This window comes from Bombina bombina, chromosome 1, assembly GCF_027579735.1.
Source record: "Bombina bombina isolate aBomBom1 chromosome 1, aBomBom1.pri, whole genome shotgun sequence".
Taxonomy (NCBI): Eukaryota; Metazoa; Chordata; class Amphibia; order Anura; family Bombinatoridae; genus Bombina; species Bombina bombina.
The window spans coordinates 849,812,932-849,832,523 of record NC_069499.1 but is presented as its reverse complement, the minus strand read 5'-3'; the positions used below and the strand labels follow the sequence as shown (position 1 = coordinate 849,832,523).

The 19,592-nt window shown below is 42.8% G+C and overlaps 1 protein-coding gene across 4 annotated transcripts in view; it reads left to right on the top strand.

The window, feature by feature from the left end:
- The window catches only part of VRK3 (VRK serine/threonine kinase 3), a 403,485-nt gene that overhangs the window by 233,228 nt on the left and 150,665 nt on the right, over positions 1-19,592 (top strand). The window lies entirely within an intron of this gene.

The window sequence follows — 19,592 nt, the reverse complement described above, 5'->3', positions numbered from 1 at the left end:
GTATTTAGCTTTAAATAGGATTAATTTATTTAATAAGAGTTAATTTATTTCGTTAGATTAAAATTATATTTAAGTTAGGGGGGTGTTAGTGTTAGGGTTAGACTTAGCTTTAGGGGTTAATACATTTATTAGAATAGCGGTGAGCTCCGGTCGTCAGATTAGGGGTTAATAATTGAAGGTAGGTGTCGGCGATGTTAGGGAGGGCAGATTAGGGGTTAATACTATTTATGATAGGGTTAGTGAGGCGGATTCGGGGTTAATAACTTTATTATAGTAGCGCTCAGGTCCGCTCGGCAGATTAGGGGTTAATAAGTGTAGGTAGGTGTCGGCGACGTTGAGGGGGGCAGATTAGGGGTTAATAAATATAATATAGGGGTCGGCGGTGTTAGGGGCAGCAGATTAGGGGTACATAGGGATAACGTAGGTGGCGGCGCTTTGCGGTCGGAAGATTAGGGGTTAATTATTGTAAGTAGCTGGCGGGGATGTTGTGGGGGGCAGATTAGGGGTTAATAAATGTAATATAGGGGTCGGCGGGGTTAGGGGCAGCAGATTAGGGGTACATAAGTATAACGTAGGTGGCGGTCGGAAGATTAGGGGTTAAAATTTTTAATCGAGTGGCGGCGATGTGGGGGGAGCTCGGTTTAGGGGTACATAGGTAGTTTATGGGTGTTAGTGTACTTTAGGGTACAGTAGTTAAGAGCTTTATAAACCGGCGTTAGCCAGAAAGCTCTTAACTCCTGCTTTTTTCAGGCGGCTGGAATCTTGTCGTTAGAGCTCTAACGCTCACTGCAGAAACGACTCTAAATACCAGCTTTAGAAAGATCCCATTGAAAAGATAGGCTACGCAAATGGCGTAGGGGGATCTGCGGTATGGAAAAGTCGCGGCTGCAAAGTGAGCGTTAGACCCTTTAATCACTGACTCCAAATACCAGCGGGCGGCCAAAACCAGCGTTAGGAGCCTCTAACGCTGGTTTTGACGGCTACCGCCGAACTCTAAATCTAGGCCAGAGTTAGTACTGGCATTTCTAAGGTCGCATGGATGGAAGGTGAACGAAAAGAAGAGTTCTCTCTTTCCACTCACAAGAGTTCCCTTCTTAGGGACTCTTATAGATTCTGTAGAAATGAAGATCTACCTGACAGAAGACAGGTTAACAAATCTTCAAAATGCATGCCGTGTCCTTCATTCCATTCAACACCCGTCAATGGCTCAATGCATGGAGGTGATCGGCTTAATGGTAGCGGCAATGGACATAGTACCCTTTGCACGCCTACATCTCAGACCGCTGCAATTGTGCATGCTAAGTCAGTGGAATGGGGATTACTCAGATTTGTCCCCTACTCTGAATCTGGATCAAGAGACCAGAAATTCTCTTCTATGGTGGCTTTCTCGACCACATCTGTCCAGGGGGATGCCATTCAGCAGGCCAGATTGGACAATCGTAACAACAGACGCCAGCCTACTAGGTTGGGGCGCTGTCTGGAATTCTCTGAAGGCTCAGGGATCATGGACTCAGGAGGAGAGTCTCCTGCCAATAAACATTCTGGAATTGAGAGCAGTTCTCAATGCCCTTCTGGCTTGGCCCCAGTTAACAACTCGGGGGTTCATCAGGTTTCAGTCGGACAACATCACGACTGTAGCTTACATCAACCATCAAGGAGGGACAAGAAGCTCCCTAGCGATGATGGAAGTATCAAAGATAATTCACTGGGCAGAGTCTCACTCTTGCCACCTGTCAGCAATCCACATCCCGGGAGTGGAGAACTGGGAGGCGGATTTCCTAAGTCGTCAGACTTTTCATCCGGGGGAGTGGGAACTTCATCCGGAGGTCTTTGCCCAAATACTTCGACGTTGGGGCAAACCAGAGATAGATCTCATGGCGTCTCGACAGAACGCCAAGCTTCCTTGTTACGGGTCCAGATCCAGGGATCCGGGAGCGGTCCTGATAGATGCCTTGACAGCACCTTGGACCTTCGGGATGGCTTATGTGTTTCCACCCTTCCCGATGCTTCCTCGATTGATTGCCAGAATCAAACAGGAGAGAGTATCAGTGATTCTAATAGCGCCTGCGTGGCCACGCAGGACTTGGTATGCAGATCTAGTGGACATGTCATCCTGTCCACCTTGGTCTCCACCTCTGAGACAGGACCTTCTGATCCAGGGTCCCTTCAAACATCAAAATCTAATTTCTCTGAAGCTGACTGCTTGGAAATTGAACGCTTGATTTTATCAAAACGTGGTTTTTCTGAGTCAGTAATTGATACCTTAATACAGGCTAGGAAGCCTGTTACCAGAAAGATTTACCATAAAATATGGCGTAAATACTTATATTGGTGCGAATCCAAGAGTTACTCATGGAGTAAGGTTAGGATTCCTAGGATATTGTCTTTTCTACAAGAAGGTTTAGAAAAGGGTTTATCCGCTAGTTCCTTAAAGGGACAGATTTCAGCTCTGTCCATTCTTTTACACAAACGTCTGTCTGAGGTTCCAGACGTTCAGGCTTTTTGTCAGGCTTTGGCCAGGATTAAGCCTGTGTTTAAAACTGTTGCTCCACCATGGAGTTTGAACTTAGTTCTTAATGTTTTACAGGGTGTTCCGTTTGAACCCCTTCATTCCATTGATATCAAATTGTTATCTTGGAAAGTTCTGTTTTTAATGGCTATTTCCTCGGCTCGAAGAGTCTCTGAGTTATCTGCCTTACATTGTGATTCTCCTTATCTGATTTTTCATTCAGACAAGGTAGTTCTGCGTACTAAACCTGGGTTCTTACCTAAGGTGGTCACTAACAGGAATATCAATCAGGAGATTGTTGTTCCATCTTTGTGTCCTAATCCTTCTTCGAAGAAGGAACGTCTTCTACACAATCTAGATGTAGTCCGTGCCCTGAAATTTTATCTACAGGCAACTAAGGATTTTCGACAAACGTCTTCCCTGTTTGTCGTTTATTCTGGTCAGAGGAGAGGTCAAAAAGCTTCTGCTACCTCTCTCTCTTTTTGGCTTCGTAGCATAATACGTTTAGCTTATGAGACTGCTGGACAGCAGCCTCCTGAAAGAATTACAGCTCATTCTACTAGAGCTGTGGCTTCCACTTGGGCCTTTAAGAATGAGGCTTCTGTTGAACAGATTTGCAAGGCTGCAACTTGGTCTTCTCTTCATACTTTTTCCAAATTTTACAAATTTGACACTTTTGCTTTTTCGGAGGCTGTTTTTGGGAGAAAGGTTCTTCAGGCAGTGGTCCCTTCCGTATAAAGATCCTGCCTGTCCCTCCCGTCATCCGTGTACTTTAGCTTTGGTATTGGTATCCCAGAAGTAATGATGACCCGTGGACTGACCACACTTAACAGGAGAAAACATAATGTATGCTTACCTGATAAATTCCTTTCTCCTGTAGTGTGGTCAGTCCACGGCCCGCCCTGTTTTTATGGCAGGTCTAAATTTTTAAATTATACTCCAGTCACCACTGCACCCTTTGGCTTCTCCTTTTTCGTTGGTTCTCGGTCGAATGACTGGGTGTGACGTAGAGGGGAGGAGCTATATAGCAGCTCTGCTGGGTGATCCTCTTGCACTTCCTGTTGGGGAGGAGTTAATATCCCAGAAGTAATGATGACCCGTGGACTGACCACACTACAGGAGAAAGGAATTTATCAGGTAAGCATAAATTATGTTTTATATTGGTGCGAATCCAAGAATTACTCATGGAGTAAGGTTAGGATTCCTAGGATATTGTCTTTTCTACAAGAGGGTTTAGAAAAGGGTCTATCTGCTAGTTCGTTAAAGGGACAGATTTCTGCTCTCTCTATTCTTTTTCACAAACGTCTGGCAGAAAATCCAGACGTCCAGGCTTTTTGTCAGGCTTTGGCTAGAATTAAACCTGTGTATAAGACTGTTGCTCCTCCGTGGAGCTTAAACTTGGTTCTTAAAGTTCTTCAAGGTGTTCCGTTTGAACCCCTTCATTCCATTGATATTAAGCTTTTATCTTGGAAAGTTCTATTTTTGATGGCTATCTCCTCGGCTCGAAGAGTCTCTGAGTTATCTGCCTTACATTGTGATTCTCCTTATCTGATTTTCCATTCAGACAAGGTAGTTCTGCGTACTAAACCTGGGTTTTTACCTAAGGTAGTTTCTAACAGGAATATCAATCAGGAGATTGTTGTTCCATCGTTATGTCCTAATCCTTCTTCAAAGAAGGAACGACTTTTGGACGTAGTCCGTGCCCTGAAGTTCTATTTACAGGCAACTAAAGAATTTCGTCAAACTTCTTCCCTGTTTGTCGTTTACTCTGGACAGAGGAGAGGTCAAAAAGCTTCGGCAACCTCTCTCTCTTTTTGGCTTCGTAGCATAATACGTTTAGCCTATGAGACTGCTGGACAGCAGCCCCCTGAAAGAATTACAGCTCATTCCACTAGAGCTGTGGCTTCCACCTGGGCCTTTAAGAATGAGGCCTCTGTTGAACAGATTTGCAAGGCTGCGACTTGGTCTTCGCTTCACACCTTTTCAAAATTCTACAAATTTGACACTTTTGCTTCTTCGGAGGCTGTTTTTGGGAGAAAGGTTCTACAGGCAGTGGTTCCTTCCGTTTAAGTGCCTGCCTTTTCCCTCCCATCATCCGTGTACTTTAGCTTTGGTATTGGTATCCCATAAGTAATGGATGACCCGTGGACTGAATACACTTAACAAGAGAAAACATAATTTATGCTTACCTGATAAATTTATTTCTCTTGTAGTGTATTCAGTCCACGGCCCGCCCTGTCTTTTTTAAGGCAGATCTAAATTTCTCCAACATAGGTGTGTCCGGTCCACGGCGTCATCCTTACTTGTGGGATATTCTCTTCCCCAACAGGAAATGGCAAAGAGCCCAGCAAAGCTGGTCATATGATCCCTCCTAGGCTCCGCCTACCCCAGTCATTCTCTTTGCCGTTGCACAGGCAACATCTCCACGGAGATGGCTAAGAGTTTTTTGGTGTTTAAATGTAGTTTTTATTCTTCAATCAAGTGTTTGTTATTTTAAAATAGTGCTGGTATGTACTATTTACTCTGAAACAGAAAAGAGAAGAAGATTTCTGTTTGTGAGAGGAAGATGATTTTAGCAAACGTTACTAAAATCGATTGCTGTTTCCACACAGGACTGTTGAGATGAAGTAACTTCAGTTGGGGGAAGCAGTTGGCAGACTTTTCTGCCTGAGGTATGATGGCCACATTTCTAACACGACTTGGTAATGCTGGAAGGCTGTCATTTTCCCTATGGGGACCGGTAAGCCATTTTCTTAGATTAAGTATAAGAATAAGGGCTTTATAAGGGCTTAAAAAACTGGTAGACATTTTTCTGGGCTAAAACGATTACTTGCTAAGCATATTTGACAGATTATAGCGCTTTATAGTTATTATAATCTTGGGGATTGTTGTTAAAAAACGGCAGGCACTGTATGGACACCTTTTTCAGATGGGGGCCTTCTCTAGTCATAGGCAGAGCCTCATTTTCGCGCCACTAATGCGCAGTTGTTTTTGGAAGGCAAGGCATGCAGATGCATGTGTGAGGAGCTAAGATCCACTGAAAAAGCTTATAGAAGGCGTCATTTGGTATCGTATTCCCCTCTGGGCTTGGTTGGGTCTCAGCAAAGCAGATTCCTGGGACTGTATAGGGGTTAAATGTAAAAACGGCTCCGGTTCCGTTATTTTAAGGGTTAAAGCTTTCAAATTTGGTGTGCAATACTTTTAAGGCTTTAAGACACTGTGGTGAAATTTTGGTGAATTTTGAACAATTGCTTCATACTTTTTCGCATATTCAGTAATAAAGTGTGTTCTGTTTAAAATTTAAAGTGACAGTAACGGTTTTATTTTAAAACGTTTTTTGTGCTTTGTTGACAAGTTTAAGCCTGTTTAACATGTCTGAACCATCAGATAAACGATGTTCTATATGTATGAAAGCCAATGTGTCTCCCCATTTAAATATATGTGATAATTGTGACATGGTGTCCAAACAAAGTAGGGACAATGATGCCACAGATAATAATAGTGCCCAAGATGATTCTTCAGATGAGGGGAGTAAGCATGGTACTGCATCACCCCCTTCTGTGTCTACACCAGTTTTGCCCACACAAGAGGCCCCTAGTACATCTAGTGCGCCAATACTTATTACTATGCAACAATTAACGGCTGTTATGGATAATTCTATTGCAAATATTTTATCTAAAATGCCTACTTATCAAAGAAAGCGCGATTGCTCTGTTTTAAACACTGAAGAGCAAGAGGACGCTGATGATAACGCTTCTGACATACCCTCACACCAATCTGAAGGGGCCAGGAGGGAGGTTTTGTCTGAGGGAGAAATTTCAGATTCAGGAAAAATTTCTCAACAAGCTGAACCTGATGTTGTAACATTTAAATTTAAATTAGAACATCTCCGCGCACTGCTTAAGGAGGTATTATCTACTCTGGATGATTGTGACAATTTGGTCATTCCAGAGAAATTATGTAAGATGGGCAAGTTCCTAGAGGTTCCGGTGCCCCCCGATGTTTTTCCTATACCCAAGCGGGTGGCGGACATAGTAAACAAGGAATGGGAAAGGCCCGGCATACCTTTTGTGCCTCCCCCTATATTTAAGAAATTATTTCCTATAGTCGACCCCAGAAAGGACTTATGGCAGACAGTCCCTAAGGTCGAGGGGGCGGTCTCTACTCTAAACAAACGCACTACTATTCCCATAGAAGATAGTTGTGCTTTTAAAGATCCTATGGATAAAAAATTAGAGGGTTTGCTTAAAAAAATGTTTGTTCAGCAAGGTTACCTTCTTCAACCAATTTCATGCATTGTTCCTGTCACTACGGCACCGTGTTTCTGGTTCGAAGAACTAGAAAAGTCGCTCAATAAAGAATCTTCATAAGAGGAGGTTATGGACAGAGTTCATGCACTTAAATTGGCTAACTCTCTTATTCTAGATGCCGCTTTGCAATTAGCGAGATTAGCGGCGAAAAATTCAGGGTTTGCTATCGTGGCGCGCAGAGCGCTCTGGCTAAAGTCTTGGTCAGCGGATGTGTCTTCCAAGACAAAATTGCTTAACATCCCTTTCAAGGGCAAAACACTGTTTTGGTCCTGATTTGAAAGAGATTATTTCAGACATCACCGGAGGAAAGGGCCACGCCCTTCCTCAGGATAGGTCTTTTAAGGCTAGAAATAAGCCTAATTTTCGTCCCTTTCGCAGAAACGGACCAGCCTCTACTTCTACATCCTCTAAGCAAGAGGGTAATACTTCTCAACCCAAACCAGCCTGGAGACCGATGCAAGGCTGGAACAAGGGTAAGCAGGCCAAGAAGCCTGCCACTGCTACCAAAACAGCATGAAGGAATGGCCCCCGATCCGGGACCGGATCTGGTGGGGGGCAGAATTTCTTTCTTTGCTGAGGCCTGGGCAAGAGATGTTCAGGATCCTTGGGCACTAGAAATAGTTTCTCAAGGTTATCTCCTGGAATTCAAGGAACTACCCCCAAGGGGAAGGTTCCACAGGTCTCAATTATCTTCAAACCAAATAAAAAGACAGGCATTCTTACATTGTGTAGAAGACCTGATAAGGATGGGAGTAATTCATCCAGTTCCAATAAGAGAACAAGGGATGGGGTTTTACTCCAACCTGTTCATAGTTCCCAAAAAAGAGGGAACATTCAGACCAATTCTAGATCTCAAGATCCTAAACAAATTTCTCAGGGTTCCATCGTTCAAAATGGAAACCATTCGAACGATCCTTCCTACCATCCAGGAAGGTCAATTTATGACCATGGTGGATTTAAAGGATGCGTACCTCCATATTCCTATCCACAAGGAACATCATCAGTTCCTAAGGTTCGCTTTTCTGGACAAGCATTACCAGTTTGTGGCACTTCCATTCGGATTAGCCACTGCTCCGAGAATTTTCACAAAGGTACTAGGGTCCCTTCTAGCGGTTCTAAGACCAAGGGGCATTGCAGTAGTACCGTACTTGGACGACATCCTGATTCAAGCGTCGTCTCTGTCAAAAGCAAAGGCTCATACGGACATCGTCCTAGCCTTTCTCAGATCTCACGGATGGAAAGTAAACATAGAAAAAAAGTTCTCTTTCCCCGTCAACAAGAGTTCCCTTCTTGGGAACAATCATAGACTCCTTAGAAATGAGAATTTTTCTGACAGAGGTCAGAAAATCAAAACTTCTAAGCTCTTGTCAAGTTCTTCATTCTGTTCTTCGTCCTTCCATAGCGCAGTGCATGGAAGTAATAGGATTGATGGTTGCAGCAATGGACATAGTTCCTTTTGCACGAATTCATCTAAGACCATTACAACTGTGCATGCTCAGACAGTGGAATGGGGATTATACAGACTTGTCTCCGACGATTCAAGTAGATCAAAGGACCAGAGATTCACTCCGTTGGTGGCTAATCCTGGACAACCTGTCACAGGGAATGAGCTTCCGCAGACCAGAGTGGGTCATAGTCACGACCGACGCCAGTCTGGTGGGCTGGGGCGCGGTCTGGGAACCCCTGAAAGCTCAGGGTCTATGGTCTCGGGAAGAATCTCTTCTCCCGATAAACATTCTGGAACTGAGAGCGATATTCAATGCTCTCAAAGCTTGGCCTCATCTAGCAAAGGCCAAATTCATAAGGTTTCAATCAGACAACATGACGACAGTTGCATATATCAACCATCAGGGGGGAACAAGGAGTTCCCTGGCGATGGAGGAAGTGACCAAGATAATTCAATGGGCGGAGGATCACTCCTGCCACTTGTCTGCAATCCACATTCCAGGAGTGGAAAATTGGGAAGCGGATTTTCTGAGTCGTCAGACATTCCATCCGGGGGAGTGGGAACTCCACCTGGAAATCTTTGCCCAAATAACTCAGTTATGGGGCATTCCAGACATGGATCTGATGGCGTCTCGTCAGAACTTCAAGGTTCCTTGTTACGGGTCCAGATCCAGGGATCCCAAGGCGACTCTAGTGGATGCACTAGTAGCACCTTGGACCTTCAACCTAGCTTATGTTTTCCCACCGTTTCCTCTCATTCCCAGGCTGGTAGCCAGGATCAACCAGGAGAGGGCTTCAGTGATCTTGATAGCTCCTGCGTGGCCACGCAGGACTTGGTATGCAGACCTGGTGAATATGTCATCGGCTCCACCATGGAAGCTACCTTTGAGACAGGACCTTCTTGTTCAAGGTCCATTCGAACATCCGAATCTGGTTTCTCTCCAACTGACTGCTTGGAGATTGAACGCTTGATTTTATCAAAGCGTGGGTTTTCAGATTCTGTAATTGATACTCTGATTCAGGCTAGAAAGCCTGTGACTAGAAAAATTTACCATAAGATATGGAAAAAATATATCTGTTGGTGTGAATCTAAAGGATTCCCGTGGAACAAGATAAAAATTCCTAGGATTTTATCCTTTCTACAAGAGGGTTTGGAGAAGGGATTATCTGCAAGTTCTCTGAAGGGACAGATTTCTGCGTTATCTGTTTTACTTCACAAAAGGCTGGCAGCTGTGCCAGACGTTCAAGCGTTTGTTCAGGCTCTGGTTAGAATCAAGCCTGTTTACAGACCTTTGACTCCTCCCTGGAGTCTTAATCTAGTTCTTTCAGTTCTTCAAGGGGCTCCGTTTGAACCCTTACATTCTGTAGATATTAAGTTATTATCTTGGAAAGTTTTGTTTTTGGTTGCAATTTCTTCTGCTAGAAGAGTTTCTGAGTTATCTGCGCTGCAGTGTTCTCCGCCCTATCTGGTGTTCCATGCAGATAAGGTGGTTTTACGTACTAAGCCTGGTTTTCTTCCGAAAGTTGTTTCCAACAAGAATATTAACCAGGAGATAGTTGTACCTTCTTTGTGCCCGAATCCAGTTTCAAAGAAGGAACGTTTGTTACACAATTTGGACGTAGTCCGTGCTCTAAAATTCTATTTAGAGGCCACTAAAGATTTCAGACAAACTTCTTCTTTGTTTGTTGTCTATTCTGGTAAAAGGAGAGGTCAAAAAGCAACTTCTACCTCTCTTTCCTTTTGGCTTAAAAGCATTATCCGTTTGGCTTATGAGACTGCTGGACGGCAGCCTCCTGAAAGAATCACAGCTCACTCCACTAGGGCTGTGGCTTCCACATGGGCCTTCAAGAACGAGGCTTCTGTTGACCAGATTTGTAAGGCAGCGACTTGGTCTTCACTGCACACTTTTACCAAATTTTACAAATTTGATACTTTTGCTTCTTCAGAGGCTATTTTTGGGAGAAAGGTTTTGCAAGCCGTGGTGCCTTCCATTTAGGTGACCTGATTTGCTCCCTCCCTTCATCCGTGTCCTAAAGCTTTGGTATTGGTTCCCACAAGTAAGGATGACGCCGTGGACCGGACACACCTATGTTGGAGAAAACAAAATTTATGCTTACCTGATAAATTACTTTCTCCAACGGTGTGTCCGGTCCACGGCCCGCCCTGGTTTTTTTAATCAGGTCTGATGAATTATTTTCTCTAACTACAGTCACCACGGTATCATATGGTTTCTCCTATGCATATTTCCTCCTGTACGTCGGTCGAATGACTGGGGTAGGCGGAGCCTAGGAGGGATCATATGACCAGCTTTGCTGGGCTCTTTGCCATTTCCTGTTGGGGAAGAGAATATCCCACAAGTAAGGATGACGCCGTGGACCGGACACACCGTTGGAGAAAGTAATTTATCAGGTAAGCATAAATTCTGTTTTTAATTAAAACTTCAGTCACCACTGCACCCTATGGTTTCTCCTTTCTTGTCTTGTTTCGGTCGAATGACTGGATATGACATGTGAGGGGAGGAGCTATATAGCAGCTCTGCTTTGGGTGATCCTCTTGCAACTTCCTGTTGGGAAGGGAATATATCCCATAAGTAATGGATGACCCGTGGACTGAATACACTACAAGAGAAATAAATTTATCAGGTAAGCATAAATTATGTTTTTATTACATCAAACATTAGAATTCTGCATTCTTATTACACCTTAGTGCAGGATGGAAGTTAAAATCAATACAAAAAAATATATATATATATACATAGCAATGGTTCATACAGATATCGATATTGACATATCATTACAACATACTAGTAGAAAACCCCAATGCAGCAATTTATAAACTTGTAAGACTACAAAAATAGAGTATAGTCCAATTCTTTATTTAGACCCAGAGGTTGCATAGCATTGAGTTTATATATCCAAAATGCTTCCTTCTTTTTAAGGATTAACTCTCTATTACCCCCCCCCCCCCCCCCGTCTGGGACGTGGCACTGCATCAATGATTTGAAAACGTACCTGACTAATATTATGACCACATTGAATAAAGTGACCTGACACTGGTGCCTCTAAATTTCCACATCTGATATTGCTCTTGTGTTGTACTATCCTATCACGGACACGACGGGTCGTCTCCCCAATGTAAATCTTTCCACATGGGCATTTTATAAGATAGATAGCAAAAGCAGTATCACATGTAAAAAAAAACCTTTTATTTGAAATTTTCTACCAGTGAGAGGATGTACAAAGTGTGGGCCTTTAATCATCGAATTGCGGTTGCCACTTCCCAAACAGGTATAGCAACCATAGTTTTTACCTGATATATAACTTTGATGTTTTTTATTTGCACTTCCAATATCAGTGTGTACCAGCTCGTCTCTGAGATTTCTCCCCCTTCTATAGGCAGGCATAGGGGGTAATGCAAATTCAGCAACTCCTGGATGGCAACCCTGTAGGATACGCCAGTGTTTTTTTAATACACTCATGATCTCACCAACATGATTATTGTGATCCATAACTACTACCATTCGTTTATCCTCCTTTCTTGGAGTTGGATCTTTTCTAAATTGGACTTTAGCTAATTCCTTCTGAACCAGCACTACAGGGTAACCTCTATCCTCAAATTTTTTTGCCATATTGTGTAATCTATTATGTAGTCTATCCTTTTCTGATACAATACGTTGTACCCTCAGGAACTGACTTCTGGGTAATGACTTAACTGTGCTCCTGGGGTGAAAACTCTGATAATGTAAAAGACCATTTGCTGCATTGGGGTTTTCTACTAGTATGTTGTAATGATATTATGTCAATATCGATATCTGTATGAACCATTGCTATGTATATATATATATTTTTGTATTGATTTTAACTGCCATCCTGCACTAAGGTGTAATAAGAATGCAGAATTCTAATGTTTGATGTAATAAAATAAGTAACCACTAGGTGGGGTTGTCAAGAGGTGCTAATTGAACACCTGTGTGCAGGTAGGCCTATATAAGGATTGAACAGTGTATTTGAGCATTATATGATTAAAGGGTCTTGTACCCGAAATGTCACTGTTTTATTCCAGTATGTGGAAATAAAGATATTTTATATTGCAAGGTGCTGCCTCTCTCTGTGAAGCCGAGGCAGGTGAGCTTCTATCTGTGGGTGACATTTCAGACTCAGGGAAGGCGTTACTTCAGTCTGATTCTGAAATGACAGCGTTTAAATTTAAGATGGAACACCTCCGCTTATTGCTTAGGGAGGTTTTAGCGACTCTGGATGGCTGTGACCCCATTGTGGTTCCAGAGAAATTGTGTAAAATGGACAAATACTTTGCAGTGCCTGTTTACACTGATGTTTTTCCAGTCCCAAAGAGATTTTCGGAAATTATTACTAAGGAATGGGATAGACCAGGTGTGCCGTTCTCTCCCCCTCCTGCTTTCAAAAAGATGTTTCCCATAGATGCCGCCATGCGGGACTCGTGGCAGACGGTCCCTAAGGTGGAGGTAGCAGTCTCTACCCTAGCTAAGCGTACAACTATCCCCGTAGAGGACAGTTGTGCTTTCTTAGATCCTATGAATAAAAAATTGGAGGGTCTCCTTAATAAAATTTTTATACATCAAGGTTTTATTCTCCAGCCTCTTGCATGCATAGCCCCAGTTACTGCTGCAGCGGCTTTTTGGTTCGAGTCTCTTGAGGAGGCTCTGCAGGTAGAGACCCCGTTAGACGTTATTCTAGACAGGATTAAAGCTCTTAAGCTGGCTAATTCCTTTATTTATGACGCCGTTTTTCAGTTAACCAAACTAACGGCTAAGAATTCAGGTTTTGCCATTTTGGCGCGTAGGGCGCTATGGCTTAAGTCCTGGTCAGCAGATGTTACTTCAAAGTCTAAACTTCTTAACATCCCCTTCAAGGGACAGACCCTATTCGGGCCTGGTCTGAAGGAGATCATTTCTGATATTACTGGAGGAAAAGGTCACGCCCTTCCTCAGGATAGGTCCAATAAGTTAAGGACCAAACAGAATAATTTTCGTTCTTTTCGAAACTTCAAGAGTGGCGCAGCTTCAACTTCCTCTAATGCAAAACAAGAGGGAAATTTCGTCCAGTCCAAACCAGTCTGGAGACCTAACCAGGCTTGGAACAAGGGGAAGCAGGCCAAGAAACCTGCGGCTGCCTCTAAGACAGCATGGAAGAATAGCCCCCGATCCGGGACCGGATCTAGTGGGGGGCAGACTTTCTCTCTTCGCCCAGGCTTGGGCAAGAGATGTCCAGGATCCCTGGGCGCTAGAGATTGTTTCCCACGATATCTTCTGGAATTCAAAGGGTCATCTCCAAAGGGGAGATTTCATCTCTCACAACTATCTGTAAACCAGATAAAAAGAGAGGCATTCTTACATTGCATTCAAGACCTACTGGTTATGGGAGTGATCCACCCAGTTCCAAGAGAAGAAAAGGGGCTGGGTTTCTATTCAAACCTGTTTATAGTTCCCAAAAAAGAGGGAACTTTCAGACTTATCTTGGATCTCAAGATCCTAAACAAATTTCTCAGGGTCCCATCCTTCAAGATGGAGACAATCCGAACCATCCTCCCTATGATCCAGGAGGGTCAATATATGACTACAGTGGACTTAAAGGATGCTTATCTCCACATTCCGATTCACAGAGATCATCATCAGTTCCTCAGGTTAGCCTTCCTAGACAGGCATTACCAGTTTGTGGCTCTTCCCTTCGGGTTAGCCACGGCACCAAGAATCTTTACGAAGGTTCTAGGGTCCCTTCTGGCGGTTCTAAGGCCGCGGGGCATAGCGGTAGCCCCTTACCTAGACGATATTCTGATTCAGGGGTCGACTCTTCAAATCGCCAAGTCCCATACAGACATTGTTCTGGCCTTTCTGAGGTCTCATGGGTGGAAAGTGAACATAGAAAAGAGTTCTCTCTCCTCTCACAAGAGTTTCCTTCCTAGGAACTCTAATAGATTCAGTAGAAATTAAAATTTTTCTGACAGGTCAGGATATCAAAGCTTCTAACCTCTTGCCGTGCTCTTCATTCCACTTCTCGGCCGTCAGTGGCTCAGTGTATGGAAATGATCGGCCTAATGCTAGCGGCAATGGACATAGTTCCATTTGCCCGCCTACATCTCGGACCACTGCAACTTTGCATGCTCAACCAGTGGAATGGGGACTACACAGATTTGTCTCCTCTGTTAGATCTGGATCAAGAGACCAGGGATTCTCTTCTCTGGTGGTTATCTCGAGTCCATCTGTCCAGGGGAATGAGTTTCCGCAGGCCAGAGTGGACTATAGTGACGACAGATGCCAGCCTTCTGGGCTGGGGCGCAGTCTGGAACTCCCTGAAGGCTCAGGGTTCGTGGACTCAGGAGGAAGCCCTCCTTCCGATAAACATCGGAATCCAAGGTCCATTCAAACATCCAAATCTAGTTTCTCTGCGTCTGACTGCTTGGAGATTGAACGCTTGATTTTATCAAAGCGTGGTTTCTCCGAGTAGGTCATTGATACCTTGATTCAGGCTCGAAAGCCTGTCACCAGGAAAATCTATCATAAGATATGGTGTAAATATCTTCATTGGTGTGAATCCAAGGGTTACTTGTGGAGTAAGGTCAGGATTCCTAGGATACTATCTTTTCTCCAAGATGGATTGAAAAAGGGATTATCGGCTAGTTCCTTAAAGTTACAGATTTCTGCTCTGTCTATTCTTTTACAAAAGCGCCTGGCTGATGTTCCAGACGTTCAGGCGTTTTGTCAGGCTTTGGTTAGAATCAGGCCTGTGTTTAAACCTGTTGCTCCGCCATGGAGTTTAAATTTAGTTCTTAAGGTTCTTCAAGGGGTTCCGTTTGAACCCTTGCATTCCATAGATATCAAGCTGTTATCTTGGAAAGTTCTGTTTTTAGTAGCTATCTCTTCGGCTCGAAGAGTTTCAGAGTTATCTGCCTTGCAGTGTGATTCCCCTTATCTGATCTTCCATGCAGATAAGGTAGTTTTGCGTACCAAACCTGGGTTTCTTCCTAAGGTAGTATCTAATAGGAATATCAATCAGGAAATTGTTTTTCCATCACTGTGTCCTAATCCTTCTTCAAGGAAGGAACGTCTGTTACACAATCTTGACGTGGTTCGTGCTTTAAAGTTTTATTTGCAAGCTACTAAGGAGTTTCGTCAAACATCTGCATTGTTTGTTGTCTACTCTGGAAAGAGGAGAGGCCAAAAGGCTTCGGCAACTTCTCTTTCTTTTTGGCTAAGGAGCATAATCCGTTTGGCTTATGAGACTGCTGTCCAGCAGCCCTGAAAGAATTACAGCTCATTCTACTAGAGCGGTAGCTTCCACATGGGCTTTTAAAAATGAGGCCTCTGTTGAACAGATTTGTAAGGCGGCAACTTGGTCTTCGCTTCATACTTTTTCCAAATTTTCCAAATTTGATACTTTTGCTTCTTCGGAGGCTATTTTTGGGAGAAAGGTCTTACAGGCAGTGGTGCCTTACGTTTAAATACCTGCCTTGCCCCTCCCTTCATCCGTGCCCTAAAGCTTTGGTATTGGTATCCCACAAGTAATGGATGAACCCGTGGACTGGATACACCTTACAAGAGAAAACAAAATTTATGATTACCTGATCAATTTCTTTCTCTTGTGGTGTATCCAGTCCACGGCCCGCCCTGTCATTTTAAGGCATGTGTTTTTTATTTTTAAACTACAGTCACCACTGCACCCTATAGTTTCTCCTTTTTTCTTTCTTGTCTTCGGTCGAATGACTGGGGGTGGCAGTTAGGGGAGGAGCTATATAGACAGCTCTGCTGTGGGTGTCCTCTTGCAACTTCCTGTTGGGAAGGAGAATATCCCACAAGTAATGGATGAACCCGTGGACTGGATACACCACAAGAGAAAGAAATTTATCAGGTAATCATACATTTTGTTTTTTTATACTAATATTGATTGGGGCATGTGTAATTTATGTTTTGCAATACATGTATAGGTGGGCTCATACTGTAGTTTCTTAGTGTCGTCTTATTTGTAATTTACACATAGATGTTATGAAGCATTAGCGTTTGGTGCATCTTAATTCTATGAACATTATAAATATGTTACTTAAACTCTGACACAAAATCAGAGGAAAGGGTTAATGGCACACATCATGAACTGAGCTTGTAAAGAGACTTTGAAAAAATACAAGTAAACAAGCAAACTAGTCATCAGCAATACTAAATCAGTTTATGGTGGTGTTCTCATTTCCCATAGGCTGTAAGTTGTTTGTTAATTTTAGTTTTTCTCGTATTCACCAAGAAGTATGTTACAGGCAAAATAAATAAGCAATGCATGTTTTAACGTTGTTCTAAGTTAAATATTTTATTTGGAATTACATTTTGAGTTTAATGTGATTATCCCAAACTCACTGCAGATATTAACCCCTTCAGGATCGGGAATTTTAGAGAAAATTGCCAGACTATTTTAGCATTTTTTCTGTTGCTCCATTTAAACATAAAAAAGTGCCTTTTTCTTTTTTTTTTTTTAATTTACCTATCAAAACGATATATTTTTCTTTAGTAGACAACCCAAGGTATTGATTTAGGCACAATTTTGATGTATTTCATGCCACCGTTTCACTGCCAAATGTGATCATATTAAAAAAAAAAAAAAAAGTTAACTTTTTTAGAAACTTTGGGTTTCCCACTGACATTATTTACATACTCCGTGCGCAGTCATTATACAAATGGTTGTAAAAACTTTTCTGGGATCGCCTTTGTTCAGAAATAGCAGACATGCAGGGTTTTGCCATTGCTTTTTGGTAATTAGAAGGCCCGCTAATTGCAGCTTCACATACCATTTTTTCCTCTTTAATGTATATTCCCAGTGATCCATGTTACCTACTGGAGTGTATTAAATGTTTACAAATAGCTTCTTTATCTTAATTTTTGTCATGTGAAATAGCTGCTTTTGCCTGACTTCCATAGAGATTCCTTTCAGCTTTCTGTTTTGCCCCAATGTCAGCATGGCCTGTATGGCTGCAGCTATGTCTGTCTGGTGTGATAACCTTGTTTTATTAACTAACAGATTTTGTTGAAATGGTTTCCTTTAAGGCTGTTTTAGCTAAATGTGTCTTATGGCTAAACCCTTGGTCAACTGATATTGTGTCATAAAGAAGACTTCAATCTCTACCCTTCCAAGGTAAAATCCTTTTGTGCCACAGGATAAATCCATTGACAAAAGCTGGTCGTGTAACATTTTTCTTCCTTTTGGCACTCTAGATCTCAAAAATACTTTTCTTTTCCCTCCATTTCAGTTGCTTCCAAGATTTCATGTAGGCCCAGCTCCTCCTGGTCTTAGGCTAAGCAGACAGAGAAGTCCACTCTCACTTTCAAGTCAGTATGATGGTGTGTCCCCTGTCAGGATTCTCTTCCAGTGGGGAGCAGATTGGGAGATTTAGGTGCACTATTTCAGATTCCTGTGTCCTAGAACGGGTATTGCAAGGATACAGGATCACTTTCTTTCTAATGACACAGTGAGTCCACGGGATCATCAATTACTGTTGGGAATATCACTCCGGGCCAACAAGAGGAGGCAAAGAGCACCACAGCAAAGATGTTAAGTGTCACTTCCCTTCCCACAAACCCCAGTCATTCTCTTTGCCTTAGGTGCAAGGAGGAGGTAAATGTTTAGGTGTCTGTTAATGATTCTTCTATCAAGAGTTTTTTTTTTATTTTGGAAGCCTGGGCAAGCTTGCTCTGATCTTCCCTTATGTGCTGGGTGTAGCTGTACTCCAGGTTAGTCTCTTCAGTAGGGCAGTGGTGGCTTTAAAGCAGTAAGGAACTTGTGGAGGAGGCTTCACTGCGTTTTGCTAGCATGTTGCTGCCCTGGTATAGAAAGTATGAGTAGGTTTACCTTTCTTTGGTTACAGGTCTCTGTGAGGTGTGGCATCCTCTCAAGCTTTGTAAATCGTCCTCCTGCCGGACGACCAGACTGCTGGTAGCCTTTTTGTCTTCTGGGGATAGAAAGCTGGCACTGAAGGGGTTACGTGCCCTGTATGCGCTTAATGTGGGACAAATATCCTTATGAAGGATAGGTATGGCAGTGTACAGGCACTTTAATTGCATGTGACTGGAGACTTAGGGGTTAATCCACTTCATGGAAGGGATTAAATGTCTATGGAGTTCAAATTGTAATTTTTAAGTCATTTTATTAACTTTTTTAAAGTTTTACAATCTATCCATGGTACTCTTATGGTTACAGTTCCATGGGAATCTTATTTCTTTTGAGATAAGTGTAAGAAAGTCTTTAGGGGTTAATTCCTTAATCCTTCCTGCTGCATGATTTAGGTATCGCTTGTATGTTTGGCAGCCCCACTGGGTCCCTTATGTTAAGTTAACTTTTTTTAGTTGTAGGCGACTGTTAGAAGAGCGCGTTTTTCTTAAATGGCGCCATTCCTATGGGGCTGGAGACATGTCAAGCTGTTCGGAAGTCAGCGATGTCAATTACACACTGGGAAGACGTAGTTCTATTCCAGCCTAGCGTATGGAAGTGTTTTTTGCTGCAGGAACTCCTCGTGTGTTTAGAGGAGATTTTGGTCATGTTTTTTTTATACTTTTGACGGAGTGAAGCGATTCACGCCATGCTGATTTTTGGCCCGCCCCCTTCTTCTCGGAAGCGGAGCGGCGCCATTTTTAGACCTTACCGGGTTTCTGTTTATGGACTCCACCTTGTTCTCCGGACTGACAACGGAGCGGAGTCATTGTTTGTCTGATTGAGATGGCATTGCTAAGTAATGAGCGCTCCACATAGATCTCTCTCTCAACTTCTAAGCGCTGCAGTTGTAAAATGTAAGCAGCTATAGACAGTACATAAAGGAGTGCCCGTGTATCAATAAAATTTAACATAAGGTTCCAGTATGGATCATATGGACTGGGAACTCGGTTTAATAAAATTGTTTTTATTATAAGAGTTTGTATCATCAATAAGGTGTATTGGCTCTGGAGGTACATTCTGTTTTATTAGCACATCTGTCCTTCAATAGATTACATTTCTAAAGAAATAAAGATTTTCTTTGGTAGAGTCTTGCGCACCTAAGAATTAGTTTAAACATGTATTTTTTCTGTACCTCTGGTTTAGCAAATGCTATTGAATGTACAGATTGGTTTGAACTTCATGTCTCCCAGGATGATGCTGTTAAGGCACTGCCACAGCTTTCTCCTTTAACGTCCCAAGCCTCTATGGTGTCGCATCCAGTGCCCTGCGGTTCCTCTCTGGAGGAGTATATTTGCATACAGAAATTGCAAGCTCATGTATCTTCTGCGGTATGAAGACAAAAAGGGACAGCGCAACTCGACTCAAGGTAGAATTTATTAGCA